We start from the raw sequence: 6,485 nt of genomic DNA on the forward strand, positions 1-6,485 counted from the left end.
CCATCTCTTTCATTTTTCATTTTGGATATTTTATTTTTTTAGTTCCAAAATTTCCATTTGGTTTGGAGTTTCCCTTTGTGGCTCAGCAGTTAATGAACTCAGCTAGGATCTCAAGTTTGCAGGTACAATCCTTGGCCTCACGCAGTGGCTTAAGGATCCTATGCTGCTGTGGCTGTGGTGTAGCCTGGCAGCTGTGGCTCTGATTCAACCCCTAGTCTGGGAACTTCCATACGCCACGCATGTGGCCCTAAACTTGCAAAATAATTAAATAAATAAAATGTCGATTTGGTTCTTTTTTATGGTTTCTCGTACTGTACTGAAATACCATTACTGTCTTTTTATTATAAGTATTTTTGTCTTGAATTCCTTGAATATGTTTATAAGGGCTTTTTCAGTCTTTGTCCACTTCCAGCTGCCACGCCTGGGTTATTTCTTTGTAATGTTCTCTTGACCCCTTGTTTATGGGTCACGTTTTACTGCTTATCACACGCCATCAATTTCTGAGTTTACACTGGCGTTGTGGCTGCTAGGTTACTAAGAATCCAGATTTTGATATCTTCCTCCAGAATCCACTTATTTTTGTGCCAACAGGTTGTTAATTTACTGGTGGGTGAGCTCGATTCTCCTGAGGCGGTTTTTTAACTTTGCTGCAATGAGTCTAAAGTAGCCCTTAGTCTAAACAAGAGAGGCCTGACTTCTTTTTTTTTTTTTTTTTTTTGCTTTTTAGGGCCACACCCATGGCACATGGAGGTTCCCAGGCTAGGGGTCTAATTGAAGCTATAGCTGCTGGCCTACACCACAGCCACAGCCATGCCAGATCTGATCCGTGTCTGCTACCTACACCTCAGCTCACAGCAACGTAGGATCCTTAACCCACTGATGGAGGCCAGGGATCGAACCCGCAACCTCATGGTTCCTAGTCAGATTCATTCTGCCATGCTAGGACGGGAACGCCAGAGTGACCTGACGTCTAATATGGCCTTTCGGGTGTCAGCTGAAAGCTGATGACCAACTAGACCTTCAGTCCCGTCTCTTGACTCTGGATGGCTGGACCCCCCGATTCTCAGCTCTGGCGGACCTCACCACGTTTGCTGAGCCCTGGCTCCTCCACAGAGGCTCTTCCAGGCGCCACGGACTCTGTTCACAAGCGGGTTATTGTTCAGCCAAAGAGTCCACGTGACTCCATGAGGACAAAGCTGCCACACTCATCTCCGCTTCCCGTGGCTCCACCCAGAGCCCGGCACCCAATAGCAGGGCTTCCCCGAATGAACGCATTTGATTTATGGGCCAGAGAGTCAGCACTGGCCCAGCTCAACCAGCAAAAGCACGTTCTTCACCCCTGCTCGAAACACTGCCTTCCCCCCTTCCTTCCTCCTCCTCTTTCCTCACATAACTTGAGTGCTTGGCAAGAATTCTGTGCTCTGCGATGATTTCTGAAGGAATAGTATCAAAAAAAAAAAAAAGGATACGTTAAGAAGGAGTCACAATTTTTGGACTCAAACCAATAGGTCAAAACACTGATGAAAAGTCTTGCTGCTGGGGAGCTCGGATGTTGACTCTGCTGAGAATCTCTTCTGTGCCAACAAGGCCCCTGGGGGGTGACAGCAGGACGCTCCTGGGTGATGTGACGGGCCCCCCAGGGCCCCCGCCCCCGCCCCTCCATCATTGTGCCTTCCCTACATTCTTCTGAGGCTGAGGGAGGGAGACGCAGGCATCGGCGAGATAGAAAACTTCTGGAAAGCACCCAGCATGGATTTTAGAGGCAGCCTGCGTTGAACGCCCGAAGGTACCAGGTGCGGTAGCCTAGAAACGAGCCCCACCAGAAACTGTCCGGGTCGCCCCTGCCCCCTCCCCTTCATCCTCGGCCACCCTCCTTAGAGAGGGAGCATAGCACGTTGATATTTCAGGAAGGTTACTTTAGACTCCTTCCACAAATATCCATGCGCTGTGTCAACAATTTTAAATTATCCCATACTCACCACTTTCCTGTTACCCCAAAACTAAATTCACCTCTTGGTGGGTGTCCAGCCAAAAGACACCACAAAGACAAACATCTGGGTGGCCGTGGAGAAGGACAGATTTATTACTTGTAGCCAGTGATCCTTCCTTCCCAAGCAGGGTCTTCCTGAACAGCAAGATTGGGGGAATATTCATTTCTTTCTTTCTTTCTTTCTTTCTTTCTTTCTTTCTTTCTTTATTTTTAAGGGCCGCAGCCATGGCACATGGAGGTTCCCAGGCTCGGGGTCTAATTGAAGCTATAGCTGCTGGCCTACACCACAGCCACAGCAACATTGGATCCGAGCCACATCTTTGACCTACACCACAGCTCACGGCACCACTGAATCCCCTTAACCCACGGATCGAGGCCAGGGATCGAACCTGTGTGCTCATGGATGCTGGTCAGATTCATTTCTGCTGAGCAGCAACGGGAACTCCAAGACTGGGGGAGTTTTAAGCTAAACATGCATATTCACGAAGGGGCTTGAGCAGCCGGAATGCAGCCTAGGGCTGGGGCCAAAGTGGATGGAGCGCCAGCGCGCGTTGGTTGAAGGTACCAGGGCCCCCACGTGGCCATCCCTCAGGTTCCAGCGGATCCTGAGGAAGATCTGAATTCGGCAAAACCGTCCAGAAAGTACTTCAGGCTCATCTGCACCCTTGAAACAGAACCGGGAGCTGAGAACAGAGGCATTATCTCTGCCATTGTTGTTTCTCGGGCCCGATAACCGTCCTTCTGTCCCCTCAAGATCCTTATCACAGAGATCTACTCAAGGGCAGGCTTGTGGCCAGGATTAGAGAGACTGGCTCAACCCTAAAATGGCTTCTCTTCTGTCAAAAACCCGTATCGGGTCATTTTCCCCTGGGGGGGCCTCTGCCTTATCCGCTTACATTTCTACAACAGATACCAACCAGATGTGTCCCCTCCCCACAATCATTAGCTCTTTTGCCACGATTATTCCGCTAGGTCACGTTAGCGCCATCCTTCAACCTTGGGGGTCAGCACGTGGCTTCAGAGATTTATTGCGGCCTGTGTGTCCAGCGGCCTGGCAGGCACGAAGAGGAATTAACAAGTGCATCTTCATGGCTTCAGCTGGCTCGCCTGTCAATTGAAGAGACAGACAGTAAGCACAAAGGGTAGGCATCCTCAGAGAGAGAACCAGGCATGGCTTTCTTGACATGAGAAGCCGCTTGGGGCCTAAATTCAGCCATTTTGTGATCTAAGTGTGACCACAAAGCCTGCCCTTGAACAGGTCTCAGTAATCAGTGATCTAATTTTTTTTTTTTTTGGTCTTTTTTTTAGGGCCACACCCACGACTTATGTAAGTTCCCAGGCTGGGGTCGATTTGGAGCTGCAGCCGCAGGCCTACATCACAGCCACAGCAACGTAGGATCCTTAACCCACTGAGTGAGGCTGGAGATCGAACCTGTATCCTCATGGATGCCTGTCAGATTCGTTTCCACTGAGCCACGACGGGAACTCCAGTAATCAAAATCTTCAGGGAAGTAAGGGGGTGCGGAACAAAGGAAAAGCCGTCAAGAAACAATAGTTCAGCAACAAAACAGGGTCCTACTGCCTTCTCAAGGGAAATGCATCACAACCCGGTAAGTCTCTGATTTCTGCAGCAGGTGGGGAGGGTGGACTGACAATGTTGACCCCGAGACTTCAGTCAACTAGAGCCGGCGCTCCATCAACCTTGGCCCCAGTCCTAGGCTGCATGATGCCTGCTCAAGCCCCTCGTGAATATGCATCGACTCTTAGCTTAAAAATTCCCTATCTTGCTGTTCAGGAAGACACTGCTTTGGGAAAGATCCTTGGTATTTTCCTAACTGGCTGCAAGAATAATTCTTCCTTCTGATGTTTGGCTTGCCTGTGTCTTTTGGCTCAACACCCAGCAAGAGGTGAACCTAGTTTTCAGGTAGTAAGATGAGGTCTGTGAAGCCTTCATCTTTCTTCATCTTGTCTTTTTTTTTTTTTTTTTTGTCTTTTTACACCTGCACCTGCGGCCTTAAAGAGGTTCCCAGGCTAGGGGTCAAATTGGAGCTGTAGCCACCAGCCACAGCCACAGCCACAGCCACAGCCACAGCAACATGGGATCTGAGCTGCGTCTGCAACCTACACCACAACTCATGGCAACACCGAATCCTTAACCCAGAGCAAGGCCAGGGATCGAACCTGCATCCTCATGGATACTAGTCGTGTTCATTAACCACTGAGCCATGATGGGAACTCCCTTCATCTTTCCATAATTCTTGTTCTAAAGGTTCTAGAACTAGGAGTATACTTCAGGATTTGAAGAGAACTAGAAAGTATAAATTAAAGGCCTCTTTGGCTACCAGCTTCCCAGACCCTAACAATCCCCTGTAAATAAGAGCAAGAAACCTTCCCTGAAAAACTGGTTTTGCCTCTTGGTGAGTGTTGAGCCGTGATGCAACCAAGACAAAGATGTGGGGAGAGAAGGATTTATTCCTTGTAGTAAGAAGAGCACCAGGTCTTTCCCAGAGCTGTGTCTCTCAGCACAGCGAATCAGATAAGGGTTTTTTTAAAATTACCTAATGGATTTTATTACATTTAGAGGGGTACAGCCATCATCACAATAAATTTGTAGCATTTCCATCCCAAACCCTCTGTGTATCCCCCGACCCCCCAACCTGCCTTATTTGGAAACCATAAGTTTTTCCAAGTCTGTGAGTCAGCGTCTGTTCTCTAAAGAAGTTCATTGCGTCCTCTTTAAGTTTTAATTTTTTAATTTTTATTTATTTATTTATTTAGTCTTTTTGCCTTTTCTAAGGCCACACCTGCGGCATATGGAGATTCCCAGGCTAGGGGTCTAATCGGGGCTGTGGCCGCCAGCCTACACCAGAAGCCACAGCAACACGGGATCCGAGCCGAGTCTTTGACCTATACCACAGCTCATGGCAATGCCAGATCCTTAACCCACTGAGCAAGGCCAGGGATCGAACCGGCAACCTCATGGTTCCTAGTTGGATTTGTTAACCACTGAGCCGCAATGGGAACTCCTGTGTCCTTTTTTTAGATTCCACCAATTAGGTAAGTTTTAAGCTCAGGGTTCACACCTATTCATGAAGGGGCTTGGGTGGTTGACAATCCAAGCTTCGGTTGATTGAAGTCACGAGGCTCAGAAAAGGTCAATGTCATCATCCTTTGGGTTCCGGTTGGCCTGGTGGTTGACAGCTTCAGACTAACCTTTACCATTGGAACAGAACTGGGAGTATTTATCTTGGGTATTGCTACCTCTCTTGCCTGGTAACAGTCTCTGTATTCTTTTGTTCACTCAAGATCGTTAATTACTGAGACCTGCTCAAGGGCAAATATTGTGGCCCGGCTTAGATCCCAAAATGGCTTAGGCTAAAAATGGCTTCTCTTCTGCCAAGAAATCCATGCCTGGTTCTCTTTCTCCAGGGAGCCCCTACCCTATCTGCTTATAGCACATCCTTGCATTTTCATAGATCTTGCTAACGTGCCCTGTCAACTGAAGAACCCATGGAAGTAAACCTATGTTGTGATTCTGCATTCTCTCTCCCAGGGCTTATTTTCGCCATCTGGAGAATGGGTGAGTTAAATGATGCTGGTCTGTAAGAGCCTTTGCTGATTTGTGCTAAAATGGGGAAGGAAGGGAGTTCCCATCGTGGCTCAGCACAAATGAAGCTCGCCAGTAACCATGAGGACGCAGGTTCAATCCCTGGCCTCGCTCAGTGGGTTAAGGATCCAGCATTGCTGTGTGTTGTGATGTAGGTCACATAAGCCATTCAGTGCCTGTATGGCTGTGACTGTGGTGTAGGCCACGGGCTGCAGCTCTGATTCAACCCCTAGCCTGGGAACTTCCAAATGCTGCAGATGCGGCCCTCAAAAGACCAAAGAAAGGGGGGCATTTGAGAACAATGCCATTCAACTTTTTGGGTTTTTTTTTTTTTTTTGGCTTTTTAGGGCCAAAACCGAGGCATATGGATGTTACCAGGCTAGGGATCAAATCAGAGCTGTAGCTACTGGCCTACACCACAGCCACAGCAACACCAGATCCTAGCTGCGTCTTTGACCTGCACCACAACTCACAGCAAGGCCAGATCCTTAACCCAATGATCAAGACCAGGGATCGAACCCACATCCTCATGGATCCTAGTCGGGTTCGTTAACCGCTGAGCCACAACAGGAGGTCCTCAGCTTTCTTTTTTTTTTAAGCTACATTTGTTCTATTTCCGAATCCTGAAATGATTCTAACAACATCTGGTAGCCAAGGGTTCTTTTTAAAGTCTGAGTGATAGAAGATGATTTTGTTGTTATTTCTTTGTTTTATTTTGTTTGTTTGTTTGTTTTTGCCTTGAGTATCTTGCTGGCTCCACTATGTCAGTGACTGTGGTTCTGAAATGTATCTCCCTGGCCCATGAAGTGCAACCAGCTGGATCTGATGGACCAGCAGATTTCATTCCTGGTCAAGTCCACCATTCTTGCTTCCGACAAGTTTGGGTGA

Source organism: Phacochoerus africanus, chromosome 2, assembly GCF_016906955.1.
Source record: "Phacochoerus africanus isolate WHEZ1 chromosome 2, ROS_Pafr_v1, whole genome shotgun sequence".
Classification (NCBI taxonomy): domain Eukaryota; kingdom Metazoa; phylum Chordata; class Mammalia; order Artiodactyla; family Suidae; genus Phacochoerus; species Phacochoerus africanus.